Source organism: Hemibagrus wyckioides, linkage group LG24 (assembly GCF_019097595.1).
Source record: "Hemibagrus wyckioides isolate EC202008001 linkage group LG24, SWU_Hwy_1.0, whole genome shotgun sequence".
NCBI lineage: Eukaryota > Metazoa > Chordata > Actinopteri > Siluriformes > Bagridae > Hemibagrus > Hemibagrus wyckioides.
In genome coordinates this window covers 16383360-16406018 of record NC_080733.1, presented here as the reverse complement: position 1 = coordinate 16406018, position 22659 = coordinate 16383360, and the positions used below count along the sequence as shown (strand labels likewise).

Here is a 22659-nt window from a genome sequence, read left to right as displayed (position 1 = left end):
ATTTCCTTAGTATGCTGTTCTTCTGTGTTATTAGAAAGTGGAACTTTAGTGATCTTTCCTGCAGCTTCTTTACACAACATTTCCTCAGTGATGTCTATGCAGGCTGGCAGCAGAAGCTCCTCTTCTATGGTGTATATGGTGTGTGGTCTTTTGGATTTTGCGATTCTACACTACCAGTCAAAAGTTTGGACACACCTTCTAATCCCATGGTCTTTCCTGATGTTTATTTCTTTCTACATTGTAAAACAATGCTGAAGGCGGCCAAAATACACAATAATGTCCTTTGAACAGTTGATATTGAGATATGTCTGCTACTGATGCTCTGTAAAGCCTTCATAACGGCTCTAATCTGAAGTGCTGTTAATTGGTGATTTCTGAGGTTGGTAACTCTAAATGAACTTCTCCTCTGCAGCAGAGGTCAGTTTTGGTCTTGCTTTACTGGGATGGTCTTCATGTGAACCAGTTTCATCATGGTGCTTGATGGGTTTTGCAAATGCACTTGACAATACTGTTCTTGCAAGAACTATTCCAGAACACCTGACCTTCGTGTCTTAAAATAACAACTGACTGTTTTTTGTTGTCGTTACATATGGATTACTTAAGTCCATGTGTGTTATTTCATAGTTTTGAAATCTCCAGTATTGTTCTAGAATGTAGAAAATAAGTCACTAAACAAAAAACACTGAATTAAAAGGTGTGTCCAAACTTTTGACTGGTAGTGTATAGAGAGAGAAATGCTCGCTGTGCCTTTGATCAGTTTTTGCTGACGAAAATACTCTTCTTTTTTAGAAAAAAATCTGATCTAGCTTTGTTGGAGTATGCAGAATGTTTTGTTGTGAGGTGTTGCTTATTTGTTTGTGCCATTTTCACCATTGATTGATCGTGAAGTGGTTTATTGATGCTTGGAATGTACTTGCCAGAGTGATTAGTTATAGATGATAGATGTTTTTTTTTTAAACTTGACAATGCAGAATCTGTCTCCAGACTGCCTTTTATTAAAGAAATTCAGATAATTCTTAATATATCTGGCTGATATCACATATTTATATTTATATTTATAATATGCATGTATATTTAAATGTACAATTTGACTGACTAGTCAATGCGAGGACACAAAGCTAGTGTGGCACGGCCAAAGTAACGTGAGCCATAATGTCAGATATTTAAATGTCCATTGTTAATAAAGTGGTGTGCATTTTGTAGTGGAACTGGAATTGAAATGGATTGCTTGCATTAATGTTTAAATTGTGTTGGCTTTATTAGAAATGTTCTGTGAATTTCACAAAAGTTTTCTCCAGTTATAGTTAAAGTTATAGTTAAGAGAACACATTGTTAAAGTAAAGGAATCTTACCTTAGTGTTTTGTTCAGGTGGGAGTGTCACTGGAGTGTCACAATACTACCTCCAGTATTTTGTGTGATAATTCACAATGCTCAGTCTATGAGCATTGGAAGATGTTAAACACACACACTGTATGCTTCTCCCTGCAAATATTTCTTGTATGTTTATACCAAATATTTCTGTGCACACCAGGAAGGAAGAAGCTGTTGCTGAGGTGAAACACTAATGATTTCTCCCTTGTTGCAGAATAAATGCACTGGATCTCCATTCGGTGGCCATTTAACACATGCTACAATTGTTTTGGTAGTATTTTTGTTTTTAATTTGAAGGCAAGGGATCAAGAACACAAGATGTTGATTTTAAAGACAAACCTAAACGACATACGCTTTTCCCCTCAAACTTTTAAACAGCAGTTACAGATTTATATGTTGTACATGACCAAAGACAACAAAGAATATATGAATAATATATGATTATATTTTATATATATATATATATATATATATATATATATATATATATATATATATATATATAGAATCAAAAATCAAACACAAATCATATAAAGAATGATATACATAACACATAGCCTTTAATAATTCCATGGTATGCTTTTTAAGTATTAGTAGCCTTAAGTATGGTCATAATTTTACCTGTGACAATATGATCATATAACCCCAATATTATCATCCCTGCACTGGCTACCTGTTAAGTTTAGAATTGATTACATCTAGCACTACTTACATACAAGGCTCTAAATGGTTTAGCTCCCGCGTACCTAACCAGTCTTCAGACACGCTACAATCCACTATGCTCCTTAAGATCACAAAACTCCAGACTTCTTGTAGTTCCTAGAATGTCAAAGTCAAAAGGGGGTAAAGCATTTTAGCATTTAGCTCATAAGCTTTGGAATAGCCTTCCGGACAGTGTTCGGGGCTCAGATACAGTCTCCCAGTTTAAAGGTAGATTAAAGACATTTCTTTTTAGCCTAGCATACACATAATTCATTCCATGACCTTGTACTCCAGTACATCTGATTAAATGCACCTAGTGCTGCTAATACCATGAACGTCAGGGTTTCGTTTTGAGTCTGGTTCCTCTCAAGGTTTCTTCCTCATACCATCTAAGGGAGTTTTTCCTTGTCACAGTCACCTCAGGCATGCTAAGTAGGGATGATTTTGTCTAACATCTAGGACTTTTTGCACAATGTATGTATGTAAAGCTGCTTTGAGACAATGTTCATTGTTAAAAAGCGCTATACAAATAAAATTTAATTGAATTAGCATGAGGTGCAATTTATGCCTTTTTTTAAAAAAAAAAATTAAACCAATAATTAATAAATAAATAACTGACCTCCATAGTGGTTAAGATAACAAATTATATTATGTTTTCTTATATTTTTGTATAATATAGAGTATTTAACAATTTCAACTAAAGTCAAATTGGAAATAAAATAGTATCAATCTCATCTCAAAAACATTTAAAAGGAAATGTGTGACCTTTTTTTGCTAGACATCAATCTCCTAAAACAATTAAAAATCTCCTGCAGTTTTAATCCATATATTACTGGATTAACTAGAGGAGGAATAACAAAAGGTATAACTGAGAGGATCATGGCAATAATGTATTTTTTAATGTGAATTTGCTTTGATTCCAGTCTGTTGTTTATAATTTCAAAGCACACATTGACAGAAAAATTTATGAAAATGAAAAGATGTGGTAAACAGGTCTGTAGAGCTTTTTTTTCTGAAATCTTTAGAATTATTTAAACAGGCAGCAAGTATCCTAATATACGAGTAGATTATGAAGATCACTGGAGGAAACACAGCAATGCTAAAAATAAAAAGTCCCCAAGAGTTATTCATAGATATTTCACCACAGCTTAATTTAACAATATATCACAATATTGTCACAATATATTCTATTTAATTTATATTTACACAGCTGAAGTCGGGATGTTAAAATAACAGATATACCAACTTCACAGCATGGTAAAAACCATGATAAAAATATTAGTTTTCTGACAGTGGATGTTTTTATAATAGTTGCATAATGTAATGGTTTACAGATGGACACATATGTCATAGGCCATAGCTGATAACAGGATGAACTCTGACTCACCATATGTGTAAATACAAAATGCCTGAACTAAGCACACTTCATAATAGACAATTTGTTTTTTAGACAGTAAATCAGTGAGCAATTTAGGATAAAAAGCAGTTGCACCAAAGAAAGCATTGCAAAGCAAAACAGCAATGAAAATGTACGTGGGCTCATGGGGGTGTTTGTTTGTTTGTATAATTAAAATTATAGCAGTATTACAGCAGATAATCATTATATAGATGATGAGAGTAAATATAAAATAAATATATTTGTAATGGTCTAAATCCACATGTCTCTCCAATGTGAAATATGCAGCATTTATAGAATAATCCATTACTTTAATCAATTAACCCATGTGATTTTACAGTAGTCAGTCAGAGAGCATAGTGAAGATGAAGATAAAATGCATCTGTGCTGAAGAAATCAGCTTCATGAACATTTATCCTCTCTCATCCAATGAGAGACTCTGACCAGGGGAAGGGCAGTGGTAACAATGAAAACTGATATATCTTCTAGAAATCAGCTTCATGAACATTTATCCTCTCTCATCCAAATCAACATCAGCGATGTTTATAAATCTCATGACTAATTTTCCTTAAAATTAGCTTTCAGTAAATAACTAAGGAAAATTAGCCATGAGATTTATAAACATCTCTGATGTTGATTTGGATGAGAGAGGATAAATGTTCATGAAGCTGATTTCTAGAAGATATATCAGTTTTCATTGTTACCACTGCCCTTCCCCTGGTCAGAGTCTCGTCGCTTGGTGGTGCCCACTCATGCTGTGGATGGATCTGTGTGGACCAGGAGACAGCCATGGACAGAGCCACTTGGGGACTTTCACACTGTCACAGATCTGCCATTACATCTGTCAGCTTCTGACAGCAAAGAATTAGTGTCTATAATGACCTTAGAATCTACAGTGACCTAATAGTTCTTCATGGGTCATTGATTGCTGTTGTAGACATTAATCAGTTACAGTTACATTATTTACTGTTTAGTGTCACCCAGATGAGGATGAGGTTCCCTTCTGAGCCTGGTTCCTTTCAAGGTTTCTTCCTCATATCATCACAGGGAGTTTTTCGTTGCCACCATCGCCATAGGCTTACTCATTAGGGATAAAATAAAATAGTTTAATGAATTAATTTAATAATTTATTCTTATTTATAGTTATTTAGTTATATATTTTTCCCCTCCCCTTTTTCCATTTCTCTTCTTTTGTAAAGCTGCTTTGAGACAATGTCCATTGTAAAAGGCACTATACAAAATAAATTGAATATCCCACCTCCTTCCTGACAGTCACCATCATAACTCTGGCCTATCAATAACGTCTGTGTTTTAAATAAGTTTGCTTTTTATAAATGTTAATGTTCTCTTAAATTGCAGAGTGATTCCAACTTGCCAGCGGTGCTCATTCAGCTCACATGCTGGGACAAACACCTTACCTCTAAACTCTCTGATTGATTTAACCATCTCCATTAACCACCTACTGCAGAACTGTACATCACAGCAGTCAGAGGTCTCCATGCCCAAGATTAAATTCAAATTCAAATTTTATTCGTCACATACAAAATCATAGACAGTACGACATGTAGTGAAATGCTTATTACGACTGTCCTACATTTGAAGAAGAGTATACAGTGTAAAGTAAAGTGTGTGGACAAGAAAAGTATAGGGATATAGGTAATAAAAATATAAATGGAAAAATAGGAAGAATAGAAACTATCTTAGTAGAAATTAAACACATGATAAATTATGAAAAACACCAATAGTTATGTAAAGCCAATTGTGTATCGGATATACATATACAAATATATGTGTATATAAAAATATAAATATATAAAAATGTGTACATAATATAAACATAGTATAAACATAATAATATAACACAATATATTATATGCAATATATTATATATTATATATAATACAATAATAAAATGATATAATAGTATAATATCTATACTATAATATGGTAATAATAATATGATAATGTAATTAATGTAATCTAATGTAATATTTATATATATATATATATATATATATATATATATATATAAAACACCACTTAACACCACTGTTACAAATCAGTGAAGCTCTTACAGTGCTTCATTGATGAGTGCATGACACCTAGGCATCCCCACAGACTCGCTGCTTCAACATCCAGACCATCAACCAGGGTCCCAGTGGTGGTGGCACAATCTCTATGCCAACTTAAACCCGCCTACTTCACCTATTCCACCAAGCATCCTGTCATTCTGGGTCTATCGTGGCTAAAGTGCAATGACCCATAGTCATCCTCCAGCACTTCTGTATTATAATGGCCCAAGCCTGCCTCCACCTAGATGGAGTGCCCAGAACAAGACACATCCATCACGGTTCCAATGGACTGCACTCCTCCATTGGTCCTACAACTGCGCTATTGAGCTGCTAGCACCCCTTGTTTTAGTGCCTCATTAATGACATGTTGAGAGATATGCTGGGGAGATTTGTGGTGGCCTACATAGAAAATATCCTGCTATACTCCCCATCATATGAGGCCTATGTCCCACACATTAGCAAAGCTCTCTGCTGCCTGTTTGAATACCAACTGTATGTGAAGTGAAGAAATGTAAATTTCACCAAAGTACCATCTCATTCTTCTGGTCATTAGATTTGGTCACCATGTATCAGGCAAAGGTGACAGGCATGGTAGACTGGCCAACCCCATGCACTGTCAAGGAGTTGTAAATTTCTGAGGTATACTAACCTTTCATCCAAGGATTTAGCTCTGTCACACTCTCCCTAATGTCTTTGCTGCACAGCAGTCACTACCATCTGGACTTAACCCCATTGCTAACCAAGCCATGGCCCAGATCAAGAAAGCTTACACAGGAGCTCACATGATCAAGCACTCCTCCAAGCCCTTTATTGTGGAGATAGATGACTCTGAGACTTGTGTGAGGACCATCATCTCACAGCACATTGGGGAGAAACCCAAGATACAACCTGCCTTATTTTCTTGCAAGTTATCTAAGGTTACGACTGTGGTGGGTCTCATCAGCAAGAACAAGTCAGCGTACAGAGAGGAGGTGCAACAACTAACAGCCTGGTGTAAAGTCAACAACCTGTCTCTGAATGTGGAAAAAAAGAAACAGATGGTCGTTGACTTCAGGAGAGCATGGAGTGACAATTTTACACTGAACATCAATGGGTCCAATGTGGAGATCATCAAATTCCTTGGTGTTTACCTAGATCACCAAGAAAGCCCAGCAGCATCTCTACTTCCCACGAAGGCTGAGGAAGGCTCATCTTCCACCTCCCATCCTGACCACCTTCTACAGAGGGACCATTGAGAGCATCCTGAGCATCTGCATCACTACCTGGTTTGGGAATTGCACTGTGTCGGATCGCAAGGCCCTGCAGCGGATAGTGAGGACAGCTCAGAAGATCATCGGAGTCTCTCTTCCCTCTAGTATGGACATTTACTCCACACACTGCATCCGCAAAGCCAACAGCATTGTGGATGATCCCACACACCCCTCACACACACTCTTCACTCTTATGCCACATGTGCACACAGACACACTGAACTGAACTGAGTTGGACATGTACTCACACACAAAATTGATCATGTTTACATGCACGTCACTTTACATTGATCTTGTTTACATGCACACATTACTTTAAATATTTGTATACTTGTACCTGTCATTACTAAAATAACCTCTGCTGCTACTATTATTAACTAAGATAATATTCTGCTGCTATTATTCACTCTCCCTATTCTGTTTCCTCACTGCCTAACACTGTCAAATACTGTCCTTTTTGCATGAAGTCAGTGTTATGTGTCTTGTTTGTCTGCACTGTCTTGTGATCCTGTGCACTTATGTTGTATGTTTAGTTTTTTAAAGAATTGCACCTTAAGTATAGTTTAGTTCTATGTTTGCCCATGACACCTATACTTTGTTTTGTTCTGTGTAGCACCTCTGGTCCAGGAGGAACGTTGTTTCATTTCACTGTGTACTGCATCAGCTATATATGGTTGAAATGACAATAAAGCTTCTTTGACTTTTGACTTTGACTTTTCAGGCAGAATACAACTACAACATCAGCTACTGGCAGTCAAGCTGGCACTGGAGGAATGTAGACTCATGAAAAATGGAGACACTGGCTGGAAAGGACCATAGACTTCTTTATGATATTCACTGACCATAAAAACCTGGCGTTCCTGAGAGATGTTAAGCACTTGACCTCCAGATAGGTCCATTGGTGCCTATTCTTTGCACTCTTTAACTTCACAATTTCATTTTGCCCCGGCTCAGAAATTACCAAGGCTGATGTCCTATCCTGCATCCAGTCCCAGTCCCAGTCCCAACATTTAATATTGTATTATTCATATTACTGCCCGTTTGCATCATTGCGGCCATCTATAGTGGCAGATTGACCAGTCGACCTCACGCTCTTTCAACAGCCGATTCTTCACTCCTGTCTTCCCAACTGGCACTTTGTGCCAAATGAACCATTGTGTCTTTTAGAGCACCACCTGGACATCCAGCAGTTCAGTGATCATAACCTGCTTTTTATATATTACAGCATTGCCTTGTCTTTGCTAATTTACACACTTCTATAATATTACTCTTAGTAACCTCTGACTGATGAAGGCATATGTCATTAGTTTCAACATTCAATTCAAATTGCTTTAAGGAAATATAAAAATTCAGAAAAATATAAAAATTTCAGAATTAATTTTAATCCTCAATGAACAGGCATGAGACAATGGTGGCAAGGAAAAACTCCCTGTGAAGATATGAGGAAGAAACCTTGTGATGAATTAGACTCAAAAGGGAGACCATCCTCTGATCTGGGTGACAATGAAGAGTGGGATTATAAATAATGTACTTTCTACAGCTGTATATATTCAAGTGGAGTTGTGTAACCAAGAGCTTTTGCACATATAAATCAGCATAAGTTCTGAATTTATTATAGATTTGACACTGATTGCTTCAATGTTCAATGATTGACATTCAAGTGCAAAACTGACTGCTACAACAGCAGTTCAAAACCACAACCATGGTCTCCAAGTGCTTCTATCCATAGAAGTTCAATATATCTCCAGGTGAGGCCCACCAAGTGTTGTAACTCCAACCAGAAATAGAGCATCAGGATGGATCAGGCAGTTCTGGAGAAAATTAATCTATCTGGAACACTGGGAGCTCAGGAGTACCATTTGTAGATCAGCAGAGATAGACAAAATATTAGGTATGCTTGAGATCATGTAATGGTTAAGGACAATGTATATTGTGTGCCGGCAGATTGCCTCCACAATAAGGAGCTCAGTGAGGAAAGTGCACTCAGCTGATCATTCTGCCCTCTGGTGAGCCCATGTATCTTGATTTATGCCTGTCTAAATCTAGTATGGATTGTGACAACTTTTGCAGTGTTTGCAGGGGTCAAGATATCATTTGACCTCTCATATAAGCTATATAAAACTCTCAGAGTAATGAAAAGTAAGACACAAGTAAGACACTTTGTCTATATTGTCTATGCAAAGCTCCAAAACCATGTTAACATTGTTTTGATTCCCCCATTTGCTGTAATGGCTTTCTACTAGATTTTGGAGCTTGGATATTTGTGCTCACTGTGTGACAGTCAGGTGTCCACAAATGTTTAGCCATATACTATATGTCAAGATTGATCATAATAGAAAAAAGTAGTAAATAAGTAAATATCAAAATAAAATATAACTGTGACAATAAAATAATCTATAATTTTAGTTTCACCTTAAAACTGTTAATATTCAAACTCAGTCATATTAAAAACATATTCAAAGCATTACTTCTGAAGGGGTTTAATTATAAGTGCTGTGTTTATGTGCTGTAATAAAAGGTCTGGGGAAATTGCCATCTCCCAAAGAGATTAGTGGACTGAATATCCTCATGCTGGATGATAGTCCTAAATCTCTAACAAACCTGTTTATCTGTCCTTTATCATAACATTAGGTATCAGGAAACTGGCTTCTGGGAATTTGATGTATGAGGAATTTTTAATGCCTTGTGTTTTCAGACATTTTTACATAATATGTAAAATGTTTTGTATGAATATAAAAACTTTAATAAGAGTCTTTTTAAAATAATAATAATAATAATAATAATAATAATAATAATAATAATAATAATTATTATTATTATTATTATTAGTAGTAGTAGTAGTAGTAGTAGTAGTAGTAGTAGCAGTAGTAGTAATAGTAATAGTAGTAGTAGTAGTAATAGTAGTAGTAGTATTTTTGTTTACTAAAAGTATTTTTGTATGTATTTTGTATTAAAATGTTTTATTATTTGTTCATAACCACATGCCATTTATTCACAAAAACATATTTAGTAAATTGAGTGATTTGTCGCATCTGTGTAACAGGACTTTCTACTGCTGAAACTGGAATATAAACAAACTCTGAACCATGATGATAATTTAAGGTATTAAGGCAACTAAGTTTAATAAAGAAACTAGGTTAATTCTATAATCTTCTATAATCACTACACAAGGATCCTACCGAAGGCATTTCTTCAGCACAGTAAAGTATATTGTTGTGTTTACAGTAAAGTATTTATTAGTAAAGAATTTGGCTAATGTTTGGCTAAGTTTCCACAAAAATTAAAATAGATGTGATTCTATAAACCAGGCTACACAAACATTGGCAAAACTTTGCTAAGTTTATAAACTCTAAAATTAAGCAGTATAGTCTCTCAACCTGGAAGAGGAAACGTTCTGGCCTGGTTTTCTAGCTTTTAAATTAGTAGCAATAAAAGCAGTAAATTCTAAATTGTTCATCTGGCTATGTCTAATGCTTGATTTTGCATGGTGATGGATTTTTTCTCTTTTTTTATTTATTCACATCTCTCTGATCTTCATGTTGACTTTTTTTTTATTTTCAACCAAAATGCAGTCTTCACAAACAAAACCCAAGGTAGACCAAGAGTACCAAAAAGAACCAAAAAGAACAAAATATTTAGTGCCATAGGGCACATGTGGGAAACAAGAAACACCTTCAATGTCAACATTTCTGAACAACTGAAAAATGGATGGGTTCAATGAAAAAGCACAATGTTCTAAGTGGGTTAACAAATCTAGATGTCAATATCAGGAAATTAAATTGTGATCTATTGTCTCATATTTTTTTATCTCAAATCCAAATGTCTTTACTATATAGCAAAAACAACAGGAGTGGCCTTGCTGTTACAAATCCTTTCAGAGGGACCTGTCTATAACATGCAGCATTGCTGATTACAGGAAAATCATAGAATCAGTAAATAAACCAGCAGGAATTCCATATTAAAATATTGGTGTTACTTTAAACACATAGAGTTCAACATATTGTGTTCTAAAGCAATGTTTGGAATTACTACAGAAAACATTTATTAAAGGACAGAAATGTACTGCTCATTAGTGTTCAATAACTTTCTGGCATACATGTGTCTTACTTTTGCACACCATTTTCTTAATCCTACTCAGAATTTCCTTCAGTTTCAGTCCATATATAATGGGATTTAATAGAGGGGGAATAACCAGATTTTCCACTGACATGATCATACTGAAAATGTGAGGAATATCTTCTTCTAATCTAGTGTTTATAATTTCAAAACATGTTGTGACCAAGAAAATAATGAAAATTAAAATATGTGGGAAGCAGGTTTGTAGAGCTTTTTTTCTGAAATCCTTTGGATTCTTTAGACAGACTGAAAGGATTCTTGTATATGAGAAAAAGACAAACATTAATGGAAGAAACACAGCAATGCTTAAAACAAACAATCCGAATGAATTACTTACAGTAAAGTCTCCACAACCCAGCCTAATCATTGAACTATTATTACAGTATATTCTATTTAATATATCAATGCTGGATTTGGGCTTTTTGGCTTTTAATTTTAATGTTTAATTTTTGACTAAATACTATAATAGTGGGTACAGGAATTCACATACACTTTTTTTCTGTTAATTATCTGCATCAAGTGTTAATCTGGCCTCAGTGGAATCTGAGTTCAATACTTTGTTCCAAAATCACCTGCTTATTCTGGTAGTTACACCCAAATTCATTACAGCTCCTGGGCCTTAAAACCATGAAATGTTCATCTAGCTAAGTAGTGAAGGATTTGCTTGCAACTCAGGGCTGCAAATTAATGAACACAGACACAGGAGTTACCAGAAAGGGTTTTTATGTCAAATCAAAAGAAGATAAAAAAATCAGGAAAAGGAGGGGAAAGGGGGAAGTTAATGTGTAGGTATGGGTGGTTGCTGGTGGCAGCAGGGTGCTGCAGTCCGTGGGAATGGATGCAGGAGGAAAATGAATCAAGACAAGGCAGGCTCAGGGAGCACATGATGATGTCAGGATAGATTCAGGATATAACAAAACCTCAATTTACCAACGCTTGGTTCATTGGGGGCATTGGGATATGCATGTGGGGGAGTGGTTACTCTTCATCTCACCTATCCACTAATTCTGGGGACAAATTGACCAGGGTTTCAGTCATTAGCAAAATAAATGTTTGTGGATTGGTCTTAAAAGAATTGGACCTCATAAGCCCATTAGATCAAATGGCATGAGGGCATTGCTTTTTGTGTAATTCTGGTGGACTAAACAACATGACGCCTGGAAGCAGTGCCCCTACTCAACATCTCTGCATGTAATGTTGCAGAAGCACTCGTCCATGCTATCTCCTGAGTCAGGATCCCGAAAAAGACCCTGACTGATCAGGGCACATCTTTCATGTCACAAACACTATACAAGCTTTACAAATTGCTGAGGATTAAATTGATTCACACCAGCGTTTACCATACACAGATGGATGTTTAATCAAATGTTTAATAACCACCTGGATCACCGGCAAGTTGATAAGACAGCAGCAATTTCAGCCTGCCTGAGGCACAAGACCGGAAAGGAGGTTTTTGTTGCCTAAAAAGGGAGCACCAATCCAGTGGTCAGAATCTTGCTAGCTCAGGTAAAGTCTGCACTCTGTGGTGGACCTCTCTCCCTTTTGAGACAAATGACCCAAACATAAGGTTGGGAGCCATGTCGTTCCAGGTGGTGGAGGGGGAGCAGCAACCCATGTTTGACATCACCTGCAACACTAGTTTAATTAACACTGAGAACTGTAATGTGTACATAGATGGTGGTAATGTTCAAGTATGTATGAAGAGGTAACATTTTGTATTTGCTCTGAGCCAGTTCTTATAACGTTGTTACATGATGAAAAAACTAGTTTATGCTTTCCCAACATTTAAATGTCTTGCTGTCTGGATGTTCCATTAGGTGCATCAATCAGCCCCAGATGGTACTGTGAAACATTAGAGTAAGTACTTGCACCAGAAGGTTTTTTCATATTACCTCTATGTTATAAACACTGCATTGATGCCTGGTAAATTTTGTAAAACTGTATAGACCTAAGCAGTGGTAAGTGTGCTGAAAGGAAATAGAGTATGAGCATCAGAGTCATTTCTGATTGCACCAGTGCTGTAACTCTTTTGATATGTCTTTCATATCAAAGAGAACATCAGGAAGCTTTCCAGCTAGTGTTTGCCTGATAGATCCAGATGCTGTTTTTCTTACGGGAGCGTCTCCAGGGAGCTTTCCAAGAGAAATAGCATCATCCTGTTATTTATTTATTTATTTGTTTGTTTATTAGCAGTAGTAGTGATCAAAAGGTTGTGAGTTAAAAACCCCACCACTTCCAAGCTGCCATTGCTGTGTCCCTGAGTAAGGCCCTTAACACTCAACTACTCAGTTGTATAAATGAGAAAAATGTAAGTCGCTCTGGATTAAGGCATCTGCCAAAATGTCGCAAATGTAAATGTAGTAGTAGTAATAGGAGTGTTGTTGTTGCTGTTGTTGTTGTTGTTAGGGGTAGTGCTACTGGTTCTGGTGTTGATAAAATAGGGCAAAGAAATTTAGGTTAGTATAACAAAGGTTAAACTGACAAATTGTAAATGAATTGAAAAATAATATCAGTGTTATTCTGCTTCCTTTTTGTATTAGACCAACTGTAAGTGAAATAATGAAGAACATGTACAAAAATTCACAATAAATGTGGTATAAAATTTATAATTTTAAAAAACGTGCATTAGTTGATTAGTTTACATTAGTAGCAAAAACATATTACTAAAAAGTAATACTAATATACAGACTTCAAGGCTGTAATCAGGCTTTTGTTTTCACTGATATAAAATTCAAATTCAAATTTTATTGGTCACATACGAAATCATACACAGTACGACATGTAGTGAAATGCTTTTTATGACTGTGTTACATAAAAAGAAAGAGTAAAAAAAGAAAAATTTAAAATTTAAAGTGTGGACAGTGGAAAGTTAAGTGTCAGAACAGATATGCATATGCAAATATATGTCTGTGTGTATATATATATATATACATATATATATATATATATATATATATATATATATATATGTATATAATATAATATAAATATATATATGTAGTATCAATAGCAGTAAATATAAATATGAAAAATAAAATAAAAATAATAATTAACAAAAAAAATAGTATATAATATATAATGTATACAAATATAAAACTGCTTTATAAAAACTAAATATAAAAAACAAATTTAAAAACAAACATAATACACTAATATAATACAGTACAATGGTCAACTTTGAAACTTGAAATGGTGTAGCAAATGAATACAGTATGCATATGTAGATAAATATATAAATATATATGTATATGTCTATATAGGCAAATATAAATGTCCAATTGAACAGGGAGTAAAGAGTCAGTGCGGTGTGCACACAAAGATGTACAGAAAAGATATACAGTGAGAGTGTTATTGTGTGTACAGAGTAGTGCAGAGTACAAAGTAGTGCAATTATTGCATGTGCAACAATCAGCTGAGGTAGAATGTCGTGTTTTGTGGGGGTATGTCCAGATTCTAGGTGTTCTGGTTGAGGGCCCGAATGGCCTGCGGGAAGAAGCTCCTCGTCATTCTCTCTGTGTTCGACTTCAAGGAACGGAAACATTTCCCTGACCGCAACAGAGAGAAGAGTCCGTTGTTGGGATGGCTGAGGTCCTTCATAATCTTGCTGGCTTTGGTCCAGCACCGCTTGCTGTATATGGTGTCCAGGTCAGGAAGCTTGGTGTGGATGGTACGCTCAGGTGATCGCCCCACCCTCTGGAGAGCTTGCCTGTCCTGTTTGGTGCTGTTTCCAAACCAGGCTGTGATACTTCCCGTCAGGATGCTCTCAATGGTGCAGGTGTAGAATGTCTTTAGCACCTTTGAGGGCAGTTTAAAGTCCTTCAGGCATCTGAGATGATAAAGACGCTGCCGGGCCTTCTTCACCAGGGTGTTAACATGGCAGGACCATGTCAGGTCCTGCGTGATGTAAACACCTAGGTACCGGAAACTGTCCACTCTCTCCACCGGCATCCCGTCGATAGTGAGGGGCTGGTAATTCCTCTTCTGCTTTGTGCTAAAGTCCACTACCAGCTCCTTAGTCTTGCTGACGTTCAGGAGGAGATTGTTGACCTGGCACCATGTCTTCAGGTTTTTAATCTCCTCTAGGTAGGCCGTCTCGTCATTATTGGAGATCAGGCCCACCACCACAGTATCGTCCGCAAACTTCACGATGTTGGTGGAGCTGGAAGTGGCCACACAGTCAAAGGTGTACAGTGAGTACAGCAGGGGGTTCAGAACACAACCCTGGGGGGCTCCAGTGCTGAGGGTGAGTGAGGGTGAGACATGTTTGCCCAATCGTAATGCCTGAGGTCTGTCTCGCAGGAAGTTGAAGATCCATCGACACAGGGATGGGCTGAGGCCCAGGATCTCCAACTTAGTGGTGAGTATGGAGAGAATTATGGTGTTAAACGCTGAACTGTAGTACACAAACAGCATTTTGACATAATTCCCCTTCCTGCTGTCCAGATGGCTCAGGGCTGCATGATGGAGGTGTGCGATGGCGTCCTCAGTAGACCGGTTGGGACGGTATGCGAACTGTAGCGGGTCCAAGGTGTCAGGTAGGGAAGAAGTGATGAAGTCTCTGATGAGTCTTTCGAAGCACTTCATCACCACTGAGGTCAGGGCCACTGGACGGTAGTCATTCAGGCAGGCGGGCCGGGGTTTCTTGGGGACAGGAACAATGGTGGACTGTTTGAAGCACGTCGAGATTGAAGACTGTTCCAGGGAGAGGTTGAAGATCTCAGTGAACACAGGAGCAAGCTGGTCAGCACAGGCCTTCAGGACCCGACCCGTGATGCCATCTGGTCCTGCTGCCTTCCTGGTATTCACTCTCCTGAATGCCTTCCTCATGTCGTGCTCCGAGATGATGAACGCGCTGTCCTCTCCGGCTTGCTCCTCGTGTGTGCTGCCTATAGCGCTGTTAGCACTGCTAACGCCGTTAGCGCTCTGAACTGCAGCCTTGAAGCAAGCATAAACGGTGTTTAGCTCGTCTGCCAGAGAAGCGTCCGCATTCACCGATCTGGAAGATGGTGTTTTGTAGTCCATCATAGTTCTTAGTCCCTGCCACAGACTCCTAGAGCCACTCTGTTGAAATTGTGGCTCTAGTTTCTGTCCATAGCGCTGCTTCGCCTCCTTCACCACTCTGCGCACGCTGTAGGATGCAGCTTTATATTCCTCCATGTTACCGCTGGCCAGCCCCGTGCTGTACGCAGTGGAGTGGGATCTCAGAGCGTCACGGACGGATTTATCCACCCACGGCTTCTGATTGGGAAACGTTCTGATGATAGTCTTGTGAATTGTATCATCCGCTAATTTCCCGATGAATCCCACAACCGCTTCCGTAAACATGTTGACGTCATCAGAACTGTGCCGGAACATGTACCAGTCTGCGTTCTCCAGAGCGTCCTGCAGAGCGGCCACCGATTGGTCCGTCCAGCGTAAGACCTCCCTCTGAGCCGGAACTTCCTGCTTGAGCCTTTGTTTATATTTTGGCATGAGGAAGATGGCGGCATAGTCGGATTTCCCAAACGGTGGGCGAGATTGTGCCTTGTAGCCATTTCTGACTGTAGTGTAGCAGTGGTCCAGTGTCCTTTCACCCCTGGTGGGGCAGCTGATGTGCTGGTAAAAGTTTGGCGCTGTGCGTTTGAGGTTGGCACTATTAAAGTCCCCTGCCACAATAAGCACAGCATCCTGGTGCTGAGTCTGGTGTTGTATGAGTGCTTCATGCAGCTCGCATAAAGCAGTGTCCATGTCCGCCTGAGGCGGAATTTAAACGGCGCTGACTATGACCGATGTAAACTCCCGAGGAAGATAAAAAGGACAACATTTGATGGTCAGTAGTTCCAGATTGGGTGTGCAGGAGCGTGTGAGAGGAACAATGCTCACGCTGTCGCACCAGCTGCTCGTCACCATTAAACACACGCCGCCTCCTCTTGACTTCCCCAAGTCCAGTGTCCTGTTCATGCAGTGAACCGAGAAGAACTCGGCCGGCTGGATGGCGTGGTCCGGCACCGCTGGGTTCAGCCATGTCTCGGTGAAGCAGAGGAGATTGCAGTCCCGAATGTCTCTCTGGAACTTTACCCTGGCCCTGAGGTCATCGAGCTTGTTCTCCAGTGACTGGACGTTGACGAGCAGGATGCTAGGCAGAGGTGTGCGGTGTGCACAGGCTCTCAGCCTGTTCCTGACGCTGGCTCGTTTCCCCCGGGGCCGCCGCTTCAGGTCGCATCCTTTGTTCTCCCTCAGGATCTCACTCGGCCAGCTTGGATCCAGGGTCAAAAACGTCAAATTAGCTGGAATATCTGTACTGAAACTTAATTTAAAAGACAAAAACAAAGAAAAAGTGGTAGGAGCAGTCGTGACGGCAGCCGACCTCACCGGCGCCATCTCGCCATCTATAGATATATTACTCATTTTAACTGTTGTAATAAACTGCAGGGATCAGAACAACAGGAATCCATATGATATTACAGACTAAAGTATACTGACATTTATGTTAAATTCTGTCACAGACCAGTTGGACAATCATTTAAAGATCACAGAACATATTGGAAACCCATAGTGTTTCCATTCAGTTTATTAATGCAAACAGAGAATATATCCAAAGAGCAGTCGAACAAAACCAAAGTTGTTCATCAATGGTCGACAATTTGTTAAAAAAAACTTTGTTTATGATTGATGATGAATTAAAGCACTCTAAATAGAATAGCTTAAATAGATATTTGTGTTCTTTTCCTAAAACATCCCTTAATCCTATTAAAACTTCAGTTTCAGTCCATATATAATGGGATTTAACAGAGGAGGAATAACCAGATTTTCCACTGACATGATCATGCTAATAATGTGTGGCATTTTTCCTTCTAATCTACTGTTTATAACTTCAAAACATGAAGTCACAGTAAAACCTGTGAAAATTAAAAGATGTGGTAAACAGGTCTGTAGAGCTTTTCTTCTGAAATCTTTAGAATTCCTTAAAACATACAGAAAGTATTTTAACATATGAGAAAAACACAAAAAACAATGGAGGAAAAACAGTAATGCTTAAAAGGAAAGTCCATATGAATTGTTTGCAGAAATGTCTCCACAACTCAGTTTAACAACTGCAAAATTATTACAATAAACTCTGTTTAGTTTAAACCTACACATCTTAAGCTGATAGATTAAAATAATTCCCATAGTATTTTCACAGCAAGGCACAAACCAACAAAAAAAAATTTCACAGTGGACATTTTAACAAGAGTTGTATATTGTAATGATTTACAGATAGACACATACACTATATTGCCAAAAGTATTCGCTCACCCATCCAAATAATCAGAATCAGGTGTTCCAATCACTTCCATGGCCACAGGTGTATAAAATCAAGCACCTAGGCATGCAGACTGTTTTTACAAACATTTGTGAAAGAATGGGTCGCTCTCAGGAGCTCAGTGAATTCCAGCGTGGAACTGTGATAGGATGCCACCTGTGCAACAAATCCAGTCGTGAAATTTCCTCGCTCCTAAATATTCCATAGTCAACTGTCAGCTGTATTATAAGAACGTGGAAGTGTTTGGGAACGACAGCAACTCAGCCACGAAGTGGTAGGCCACGTAAACTGACGGAGCGGGGTCAGCGGATGCTGAGGCGCATAGTGCGAAGAGGTCGCCAACTTTCTGCAGAGTCAATCGCTACAGACCTCCAAACTTCATGTGGCCTTCAGATTAGCTCAAGAACAGTGCGCAGAGAGCTTCATGGAATGGGTCTCCATGGCCGAGCAGCTGCATCCAAGCCGTACATCACCAAGTGCAATGCAAAGCGTCGGATGCAGTGGTGTAAAGCACGCCGCCACTGGACTCTAGAGCAGTGGAGACGCGTTCTCTGGAGTGACGAATCGCGCTTCTCCATCTGGCAATCTGATGGACGAGTCTGGGTTTGGCGGTTGCCAGGAGAACGGTACTTGTCTGACTGCATTGTGCCAAGTGTAAAGTTTGGTGGAGGGGGGATTATGGTGTGGGGTTGTTTTTCAGGAGCTGGGCTTGGCCCCTTAGTTCCAGTGAAAGGAACTCTGAATGCTTCAGCATACCAAGACATTTTGGACAATTCCATGCTCCCAACTTTGTGGGAACAGTTTGGAGCTGGCCCCTTCCTCTTCCAACATGACTGTGCACCAGTGACCAAAGCAAGGTCCATAAAGACATGGATGACAGAGTCTGGTGTGGATGAACTTGACTGGCCTGCACAGAGTCCTGACCTCAACCCGATAGAACACCTTTGGGATGAATTAGAGCAGAGACTGAGAGCCAGGCCTTCTCGTCCAACATCAGTGTGTGACCTCACAAATGCGCTTCTGGAAGAATGGTCAAAAATTCCCATAAACACACTCCTAAACCTTGTGGACAGCCTTCCCAGAAGAGTTGAAGCTGTTATAGCTGCAAAGGGTGGACCGACGACATATTGAACCCTATGGATTAGGAATGGGATGTCACTTAAGTTCATATGTGAGTCAAGGTAGGTGAGCGAATACTTTTGGCAATATAGTGTATATATTATAAGCCATAGCTGATAACAGGTTGAACTCTGACATGCCATAAGTGTAAAGCCAATAGGCCTGAAAGACACAGGCATTAAAAGAGACTATTTGACTTTCAGATAAAAAATCTGTCAGCAGTTTGGGGTAAAAACCAGCCACTCCAAGAAGAGCATTCAAGAGTAAAGCAGCAACAAATATATACATGGGCTCATGCAGATGTTTGTTTGTGCATATGACAAAAAATGACCAGAACATTACAGCAAATAATTAATAAGTAGACAACTAGGCTGAGTAAAAAATAAACATATCTGTACTTATCCAGTTCTACATGTCCAGCCAAATTTAAATATGTAGCATTAGTATCCATGAATAGCCTTTAGGAAATCCATCAATCACTAAAAATGCATTTAACAGCAGGTCACAACAATGAGTTTATATTATTCAGGTAACTTTGAACTAAAAATGACAATGTGCTGTAAATACAGTGTGACTTTCTGTGATTAATAAAACAAATTTATGTACTTTTATACATTCTTATTTGCATGAATGGTTCTTAGTGGTTCAATGACTGACTGACACACTGCTATCCTCTACCCCCTCTTTTTTAAAATTCATCCAGAAGTTGATGATTTTACAATACATATGATATATATGTAATTCAGACTGTTGTGGTAAAACACTTTAGGACATGCTATTATAGCAAAACTAGTCAACATCTGGATGGTAGCAGTTATTGAGGTCTGTTTTGGGCCACATCAAATAACCCTGTCGTTGATTGATTTCCTATAAAAGCATGCCTCCCTTTATTTTCTCCTGATAAACCCATCAAGCTTTATGTGATGAATCAGATATTTGAGCAGAGAAATGTAAAACTTTTCACTGTTGTGGCTCTTCAGGACTGACATATCATTAATCTATAAAGTACGTGCTTCTAGATTTTTTCCAGGTCTGAACACAGTAAAGAATGTCTGCAATGTTATGAAATAGCAAATCTTGAAATATTAAACTCATCCTAACAAGATCTTAATCCACTTTCACTTTTTTCCCCGCACTCCTGACCCCAGACCCTAAGGACGCCAAGAAAGTCCACCTTTTCTCCAGAAAGATCCAGCTAATAAATGTGTGTTAGCAATCACAACAAGAACATTGTACACCATCTGGGGTCACTGACTAGACCAGACCGTGAAGATCAGCACTAAATGAGCTGCAACATTTAATTACAATAATTGACTCATTATGATTATTGATTATATGGTTCTTAATAAACAAAGCAGGTGTAGCTCTCTGATGTTGGTGTTGAATACATGAATAACTCCATTCTTCATCAGGTAAACTCACCTCTGAAGTTATCTTCTAATTAAACAGATTCATTAGCACATTGACAAGTACACATATTGATCATATAGTAGTGTCGTCCATTTATTTATGTATTTTTCACCAGAACTTGAACGATGTAATTGTGTTTTGAACCTTTGGTACAAAATATGTCTCTTTTATCTATAAAAGTGCATGTGGTCCAAATATGAAATGAAACTTACATTTTGGTGCGTTCATTTATGGGAATGTGGGTGTGAAACGGTTTCGCACGCACCAAATCTGGCAACCCTGCGAACTTACCCGCATCCTTCCATCAACGTTCGATTGTCGCCGGATATTCGCCTAGGCTGCTTTAGGGACCGTCTGCAAATTTACCTCTCAGTGCAATAATTAATACAAATTATGTTTACAAAGTAAACATGGTAAATGACTTGTGGGCAAACTGACTGAAAATATTTAGCAAATATGTCGCCTTAGACAATACCTCCCCTAATGTATGTACAGTACATAAATATTTTTAGAGAAACAAAATACAGAAATTCATCAAAATCTTTCACCTGTCTTTCTCTGCGGCCACGAAGCGCGATGAGGAGCAGCACTGAGGTGAAGCCATGCGCCCCGGGACCGCCTGCCTGCTGAGACTCACCGCGCTCTGCATCTTCCTGCTCTCCCGCACAGCAGCACCTTACTTCGGGTCAGAAGCGTTTTCTTTATGTTTATTCTCTGTACAATGAAACCCAGGATACCCCTTTATTTATTTTTCCATTTGGGAAGTTTGGGAACTTGTGTTTGTGTTTGGTTCTAAAAAAAAGTTTACAAGAATAATGTGATATTTGTCTCAAATTTATTCAGCATAGGAATCTATATATAGGGATCTGATGATGGTTCTGTTGTGCGCAATTACGCGAGGCATTGCTTCTGGTACATTATAACTCCTCTAGAAAATCCTGTAGACAAAATCCAAAATGTTTAATACAACAATTATTATTATTATTATTATTATTATTATTATTATTATTATTACTATTATTATTACACCACCCTGAGTTACTTTCCACCTTGTGATGACTTTCACAGTACATTAAAACTTTGGGGAAAATAATTTATGCTAAATAGGCTGTTGTTACTCTTCTGTAAGAAGCCCTTGAACTACAAATTGGTGAAACTGAAAACTTCTGAAATTATGTCGTTATTTTATTAAGTTATGAACATTAGAATGTTACTGGAATATATTTGTCAGATTAGACACCGTAGCTACATAGAGAGTCTTTACATTTTCTGGATGCAAAGTATGACACAGTAAACACGTAACTAGGCTTAGTGTCTGTTCTAATGCACGTATTCATATGGAAGTTGCATTCAACGCACGCAAGGTGATAAACTTGTTGGTAAAGGATGCAAATAGCTTACAGACTGAAGCCTATTGGGCTCAGTGACTGTAAAAATGTAGCCTGATGGAGTGCCGCTACCAGTTCCACAATGAGTGCTGGAACTGCAGCATGGACTTCAGGGGAACCCTCCTGAAGCGAGGTAAGGCTTTAAGAGGTGGATCATGCTGGAAATAAAACTAAAATGAAGGAATCATGAGACATTCTGTTCTCATACCGCATGCATTAACTCAGTGCTCATCCCCCCTGAGCCTGAGTGCAAGACCAATTTATAACCTGAATCATTAACCGGAGTGAATATGTTTTTCTTTAGTTTATTTTGACCCTAAAAAATAATTTCAGGTTACCAGTTACAGAAGACATAAGTACAACCCCAAAGGCAAGGGAAGGTAATACTGTTTCGTTCTGATCATGGGTGCATCTTTTGAAGAATTTGTAGAAAATCTATTTGTGTGTATTTGCATTTATTACCTGGAAGGTACACAAGCTGAACCTTTAATTAGCTTTAACAGTTAAGTTACCTTTATTTGTCACATATACATTACTGCACAGGAAAATTTT

At 38.3% G+C, this 22659-nt stretch overlaps 2 pseudogenes; both read right to left on the bottom strand.

Annotated features, from left to right (window-relative positions):
* Positions 1 to 2820: 2820 nt before the first annotated feature.
* On the bottom strand, positions 2821 to 3777 carry LOC131345380 (olfactory receptor 6N2-like; annotated as a pseudogene).
* A 7084-nt stretch (positions 3778 to 10861) lies between these two features.
* Positions 10862 to 20711, bottom strand: LOC131345379 (olfactory receptor 6N2-like; annotated as a pseudogene).
* Between the last annotated feature and the right edge of the window lie 1948 nt (positions 20712 to 22659).